At 55.1% G+C, this 6,000-nt stretch overlaps 14 non-coding genes across 14 annotated transcripts; 3 read left to right on the plus strand and 11 right to left on the minus strand.

Annotated features, from left to right (window-relative positions):
* Nucleotides 1-176: 176 nt before the first annotated feature.
* On the minus strand, nucleotides 177-247 carry Trnag-gcc (transfer RNA glycine (anticodon GCC)). The gene has a single exon. It is a non-coding gene; the product is annotated as a tRNA-Gly (tRNA).
* Nucleotides 248-587: 340 nt separating this feature from the next.
* Nucleotides 588-659, plus strand: Trnag-ucc (transfer RNA glycine (anticodon UCC)). Its single transcript has one exon. It is a non-coding gene; the product is annotated as a tRNA-Gly (tRNA).
* Nucleotides 660-1,261: 602 nt separating this feature from the next.
* On the minus strand, nucleotides 1,262-1,335 carry Trnai-aau (transfer RNA isoleucine (anticodon AAU)). Its single transcript has one exon. It is a non-coding gene; the product is annotated as a tRNA-Ile (tRNA).
* Nucleotides 1,336-1,533: 198 nt separating this feature from the next.
* Nucleotides 1,534-1,605, minus strand: Trnae-uuc (transfer RNA glutamic acid (anticodon UUC)). Its single transcript has one exon. It is a non-coding gene; the product is annotated as a tRNA-Glu (tRNA).
* A 305-nt stretch (nucleotides 1,606-1,910) lies between these two features.
* Nucleotides 1,911-1,983, minus strand: Trnam-cau (transfer RNA methionine (anticodon CAU)). Its single transcript has one exon. It is a non-coding gene; the product is annotated as a tRNA-Met (tRNA).
* Nucleotides 1,984-2,363: 380 nt separating this feature from the next.
* On the minus strand, nucleotides 2,364-2,434 carry Trnag-gcc (transfer RNA glycine (anticodon GCC)). Its single transcript has one exon. It is a non-coding gene; the product is annotated as a tRNA-Gly (tRNA).
* A 340-nt stretch (nucleotides 2,435-2,774) lies between these two features.
* Nucleotides 2,775-2,846, plus strand: Trnag-ucc (transfer RNA glycine (anticodon UCC)). The gene has a single exon. It is a non-coding gene; the product is annotated as a tRNA-Gly (tRNA).
* A 602-nt stretch (nucleotides 2,847-3,448) lies between these two features.
* On the minus strand, nucleotides 3,449-3,522 carry Trnai-aau (transfer RNA isoleucine (anticodon AAU)). The gene has a single exon. It is a non-coding gene; the product is annotated as a tRNA-Ile (tRNA).
* Nucleotides 3,523-3,720: 198 nt separating this feature from the next.
* Trnae-uuc (transfer RNA glutamic acid (anticodon UUC)) lies at nucleotides 3,721-3,792 on the minus strand. Its single transcript has one exon. It is a non-coding gene; the product is annotated as a tRNA-Glu (tRNA).
* A 305-nt stretch (nucleotides 3,793-4,097) lies between these two features.
* Trnam-cau (transfer RNA methionine (anticodon CAU)) lies at nucleotides 4,098-4,170 on the minus strand. The gene has a single exon. It is a non-coding gene; the product is annotated as a tRNA-Met (tRNA).
* Nucleotides 4,171-4,551: 381 nt separating this feature from the next.
* Trnag-gcc (transfer RNA glycine (anticodon GCC)) lies at nucleotides 4,552-4,622 on the minus strand. Its single transcript has one exon. It is a non-coding gene; the product is annotated as a tRNA-Gly (tRNA).
* A 340-nt stretch (nucleotides 4,623-4,962) lies between these two features.
* Nucleotides 4,963-5,034, plus strand: Trnag-ucc (transfer RNA glycine (anticodon UCC)). Its single transcript has one exon. It is a non-coding gene; the product is annotated as a tRNA-Gly (tRNA).
* Nucleotides 5,035-5,636: 602 nt separating this feature from the next.
* Trnai-aau (transfer RNA isoleucine (anticodon AAU)) lies at nucleotides 5,637-5,710 on the minus strand. The gene has a single exon. It is a non-coding gene; the product is annotated as a tRNA-Ile (tRNA).
* A 198-nt stretch (nucleotides 5,711-5,908) lies between these two features.
* Trnae-uuc (transfer RNA glutamic acid (anticodon UUC)) lies at nucleotides 5,909-5,980 on the minus strand. Its single transcript has one exon. It is a non-coding gene; the product is annotated as a tRNA-Glu (tRNA).
* Nucleotides 5,981-6,000: the final 20 nt, after the last annotated feature.

Here is a 6,000-nt window from a genome sequence, read left to right on the forward strand (position 1 = left end):
ACTTGCGAGGCCAGGCCGACGCTAGTCTGTAGAACACCATGCGAGCGTCCTAGTGGGGACCCGCGAGTGCTGCGTTCTCGGTTCTTCTCAAGGGAATCCTGCTATACATTCATGTGGATCGTGCATCTCAAGCGCGCAAGCCACACGGCAGCATTATCGTGGGAAAAGCAAAATGATGCATCGGCCGGGAATCGAACCCGGGCCGCCCGCGTGGCAGGCGAGCATTCTACCACTGAACCACCGATGCTCGGGCCGGTAGTAACTGCACGCTGCTTCCCGAGCAGATGTCTCAAGGGAAAGTGGGACTGCCGTCAAGCGCCGTAGCATTCTGTCGAGAAGATGCTGCAGACGCTGAATCCTGCACTGTACTGCTTAAAAATGCCGCCAGAACGCGGTCCTCTGCGTACTCTTGCGTCGCCGGCGCCGACTCTTGCCAAGGATGCGAAATGTGCGCGGATACGCTGTCCGAACGCGCCTGGATGTGCTCCCCTAGCCTACCTCGAAATGCGCCTGCCAGGTACGATCACCTTCGGCCGCTGCCGACAGGCGGGAAGCCGACACAGCGCGGCGTCGGGGCGCTCGCTTGTGCGGTGGTGGTGTAATGGTCAGCATAGTTGCCTTCCAAGCAGTTGGTCCGGGTTCGATTCCCGGCCACCGCAACAGGCTTTTTAATGTCACGTATGAGTACTTTCGCCACGCGCCCTTAACTTAATGTTTTTTCCCCCTCTTACTCGCTGCAGACCAGCCTATAGTGTGTCTCGACTGTCTCGACTTGTCTCGACTTTGCTCAGCTGACGCGAGAGCTGACGCTCTCCAATCGGCCTATATCAAAACGACAAGCACGAGAAACGACTGAGAGAGGTAAGGAGAGGCGAGGCGATGTACACACAGCACGCCCGTTCATTTCACGGTGGCGTCTCCCTGACCGAATCGGGCTGTAGCTCCGAAAACAAAGGAGAAAGAAAAATAGGAAGTAAAACTGCCAACAGTACCCTGTGTCCCCATGCGCTCTCCCGCCCAAGTACCGACAAGGGCCAAAGTTGTTACGCATCGGCAATCGGACATTTCCTTTCATCTTCTCTTTATCGGTTGAGAACCAGTGTATTCAACATATTATGGCCATTGCCGAGTGAATGCTGTAGCGCTTCCCGACAAGTCGGGTTCGGATCCTCTGTCAACTTCCACGCAGGGTGATGATGTTTTGGTCATCACACTCGCCAGCTGAAATCGGCGCTGCCTTTTCGTGGTAGTAAAAGCGTTGTGGCCCGTGGGGGGATCGAACCCACGACCTTCGCGTTATTAGCACGACGCTCTAACCAACTGAGCTAACGGGCCTCGACAGTTGCACTCGCTCAGCCCTACGCTGCAAACGTATGGCATGAAGCCGTACACCATTTCTATGGTCGTCGGATGTCTGCTTCCCTCGTCTATACTCTGCTGACGGTCACGAAACAGTAGATATATTGCGAGCAGGACGGGAAACGGCAGCTCGGACAGCTCAAACTTGTCACGATTCGTGTGGAAAAAGTTCCGTTCCGGTACCGGGAATCGAACCCGGGCCTCCTGGGTGAAAGCCAGGTATCCTAGCCACTAGACCACACCGGATGCGGGCGTTCCTGCGGCGGATCGGACGGTCGCTTGTAGCATTTCGTGTCGTGTCCCGCGTCGGCGCCCTTCTCTCTTTGCGAGCGTCTTTGCGCATACTGACTGGCAAGGCGCGCACCTCAAACGTCTCAGAGCAATGTTTTTGGCTTCATGCTGTGCTAGGAGAAGAGGAAAAGGGAAGCTGTAAGTAGCAATAACAGGGAGTAAACATTTTCCCGCTGAAGCGTTGAAAACGTTGTGGATAAAAAACAAGAAATAAGTTGGTGCCCTAGCAACAGCATCACCATCAGTCACAGAAAATTAAATGCCCCGGGTGAGGATCGAACTCACGACCTTAAGATTATGAGACTTACGCGCTGCCTACTGCGCTACCGAGGCACAGGTGAAGAGCTTGTCCTGGAAACTGGGTAAGTACCACACCCAATGTTAGACGTAAAGACACTGTACTTCCTGGATAACGTGTTCTGTTGCTACACGTGCATTGCCAGCCCAGTTGATTGCGGTGTTGCTGCAGATTTGCAAACGATAGGCAGCACTCCTTGTCGTTAACGTTCAGTGCCTCGGAGGCACCTGGACACAGCAACTTGCGAGGCCAGGCCGACGCTAGTCTGTAGAACACCATGCGAGCGTCCTAGTGGGGACCCGCGAGTGCTGCGTTCTCGGTTCTTCTCAAGGGAATCCTGCTATACATTCATGTGGATCGTGCATCTCAAGCGCGCAAGCCACACGGCAGCATTATCGTGGGAAAAGCAAAATGATGCATCGGCCGGGAATCGAACCCGGGCCGCCCGCGTGGCAGGCGAGCATTCTACCACTGAACCACCGATGCTCGGGCCGGTAGTAACTGCACGCTGCTTCCCGAGCAGATGTCTCAAGGGAAAGTGGGACTGCCGTCAAGCGCCGTAGCATTCTGTCGAGAAGATGCTGCAGACGCTGAATCCTGCACTGTACTGCTTAAAAATGCCGCCAGAACGCGGTCCTCTGCGTACTCTTGCGTCGCCGGCGCCGACTCTTGCCAAGGATGCGAAATGTGCGCGGATACGCTGTCCGAACGCGCCTGGATGTGCTCCCCTAGCCTACCTCGAAATGCGCCTGCCAGGTACGATCACCTTCGGCCGCTGCCGACAGGCGGGAAGCCGACACAGCGCGGCGTCGGGGCGCTCGCTTGTGCGGTGGTGGTGTAATGGTCAGCATAGTTGCCTTCCAAGCAGTTGGTCCGGGTTCGATTCCCGGCCACCGCAACAGGCTTTTTAATGTCACGTATGAGTACTTTCGCCACGCGCCCTTAACTTAATGTTTTTTCCCCCTCTTACTCGCTGCAGACCAGCCTATAGTGTGTCTCGACTGTCTCGACTTGTCTCGACTTTGCTCAGCTGACGCGAGAGCTGACGCTCTCCAATCGGCCTATATCAAAACGACAAGCACGAGAAACGACTGAGAGAGGTAAGGAGAGGCGGGGCGATGTACACACAGCACGCCCGTTCATTTCACGGTGGCGTCTCCCTGACCGAACCGGGCTGTAGCTCCGAAAACAAAGGAGAAAGAAAAATAGGAAGTAAAACTGCCAACAGTACCCTGTGTCCCCATGCGCTCTCCCGCCCAAGTACCGACAAGGGCCAAAGTTGTTACGCATCGGCAATCGGACATTTCCTTTCATCTTCTCTTTATCGGTTGAGAACCAGTGTATTCAACGTATTATGGCCATTGCCGAGTGAATGCTGTAGCGCTTCCCGACAAGTCGGGTTCGGATCCTCTGTCAACTTCCACGCAGGGTGATGATCTTTTGGTCATCACACTCGCCAGCTGAAATCGGCGCTGCCTTTTCGTGGTAGTAAAAGCGTTGTGGCCCGTGGGGGGATCGAACCCACGACCTTCGCGTTATTAGCACGACGCTCTAACCAACTGAGCTAACGGGCCTCGACAGTTGCGCTCGCTCAGCCCTACGCTGCAAACGTATGGCATGAAGCCGTACACCATTTCTATGGTCGTCGGATGTCTGCTTCCCTCGTCTATACTCTGCTGACGGTCACGAAACAGTAGATATATTGCGAGCAGGACAGGAAACGGCAGCTCGGACAGCTCAAACTTGTCACGATTCGTGTGGAAAAAGTTCCGTTCCGGTACCGGGAATCGAACCCGGGCCTCCTGGGTGAAAGCCAGGTATCCTAGCCACTAGACCACACCGGATGTGGGCGTTCCTGACGCGGATCGGACGGTCGCTTGTAGCATTTCGTGTCGTGTCCCGCGTCGGCGCCCTTCTCTCTTTGCGAGCGTCTTTGCGCATACTGACTGGCAAGGCGCGCACCTCAAACGTCTCAGAGCAATGTTTTTGGCTTCATGCTGTGCTAGGAGAAGAGGAAAAGGGAAGCTGTAAGTAGCAATAACAGGGAGTAAACATTTTCCCGCTGAAGCGTTGAAAACGTTGTGGATAACAAACAAGAAATAAGTTGGTGCCCTAGCAACAGCATCACCATCAGTCACAGAAAATTAAATGCCCCGGGTGAGGATCGAACTCACGACCTTAAGATTATGAGACTTACGCGCTGCCTACTGCGCTACCGAGGCACAGGTGAAGCGCTTGTCCTGGAAACTGGCTAAGTACCACACCCAATGTTAGACGTAAAGACACTGTACTTCCTGGATAACGTGTTCTGTTGCTACACGTGCATTGCCAGCCCAGTTGATTGCGGTGTTGCTGCAGCTTTTGCAAACGATAGGCAGCACTCCTTGTCGTTAACGTTCAGTGCCTCGGAGGCACCTGGACACAGCAACTTGTGAGGCCAGGCCGACGCTAGTCTGTAGAACACCATGCGAGCGTCCTAGTGGGGACCCGCGAGTGCTGCGTTCTCGGTTCTTCTCAAGGGAATCCAGCTATACATTCATGTGGATCGTGCATCTCAAGCGCGCAAGCCACACGGCAGCATTATCGTGGGAAAAGCAAAATGATGCATCGGCCGGGAATCGAACCCGGGCCGCCCGCGTGGCAGGCGAGCACTCTGCCACTGAACCACCGATGCTCGGGCCGGTAGTAACTGCACGCTGCTTCCCGAGCAGATGTCTCAAGGGAAAGTGGGACTGCCGTCAAGCGCCGTAGCATTCTGTCGAGAAGATGCTGCAGACGCTGAATCCTGCACTGTACTGCTTAAAAATGCCGCCAGAACGCGGTCCTCTGCGTACTCTTGCGTCGCCGGCGCCGACTCTTGCCAAGGATGCGAAATGTGCGCGGATACGCTGTCCGAACGCGCCTGGATGTGCTCCCCTAGCCTACCTCGAAATGCGCCTGCCAGGTACGATCACCTTCGGCCGCTGCCGACAGGCGGGAAGCCGACACAGCGCGGCGTCGGGGCGCTCGCTTGTGCGGTGGTGGTGTAATGGTCAGCATAGTTGCCTTCCAAGCAGTTGGTCCGGGTTCGATTCCCGGCCACCGCAACAGGCTTTTTAATGTCACGTATGAGTACTTTCGCCACGCGCCCTTAACTTAATGTTTTTTCCCCCTCTTACTCGCTGCAGACCAGCCTATAGTGTGTCTCGACTGTCTCGACTTGTCTCGACTTTGCTCAGCTGACGCGAGAGCTGACGCTCTCCAATCGGCCTATATCAAAACGACAAGCACGAGAAACGACTGAGAGAGGTAAGGAGAGGCGGGGCGATGTACACACAGCACGCCCGTTCATTTCACGGTGGCGTCTCCCTGACCGAATCGGGCTGTAGCTCCGAAAACAAAGGAGAAAGAAAAATAGGAAGTAAAACTGCCAACAGTACCCTGTGTCCCCATGCGCTCTCCCGCCCAAGTACCGACAAGGGCCAAAGTTGTTACGCATCGGCAATCGGACATTTCCTTTCATCTTCTCTTTATCGGTTGAGAACCAGTGTATTCAACATATTATGGCCATTGCCGAGTGAATGCTGTAGCGCTTCCCGACAAGTCGGGTTCGGATCCTCTGTCAACTTCCACGCAGGGTGATGATGTTTTGGTCATCACACTCGCCAGCTGAAATCGGCGCTGCCTTTTCGTGGTAGTAAAAGCGTTGTGGCCCGTGGGGGGATCGAACCCACGACCTTCGCGTTATTAGCACGACGCTCTAACCAACTGAGCTAACGGGCCTCGACAGTTGCACTCGCTCAGCCCTACGCTGCAAACGTATGGCATGAAGCCGTACACCATTTCTATGGTCGTCGGATGTCTGCTTCCCTCGTCTATACTCTGCTGACGGTCACGAAACAGTAGATATATTGCGAGCAGGACGGGAAACGGCAGCTCGGACAGCTCAAACTTGTCACGATTCGTGTGGAAAAAGTTCCGTTCCGGTACCGGGAATCGAACCCGGGCCTCCTGGGTGAAAGCCAGGTATCCTAGCCACTAGACCACACCGGATGCGGGCGTTCCTGCGGCGG

The sequence above is a fragment of the Schistocerca nitens genome, unplaced genomic scaffold (assembly GCF_023898315.1).
Source record: "Schistocerca nitens isolate TAMUIC-IGC-003100 unplaced genomic scaffold, iqSchNite1.1 HiC_scaffold_250, whole genome shotgun sequence".
Classification (NCBI taxonomy): domain Eukaryota; kingdom Metazoa; phylum Arthropoda; class Insecta; order Orthoptera; family Acrididae; genus Schistocerca; species Schistocerca nitens.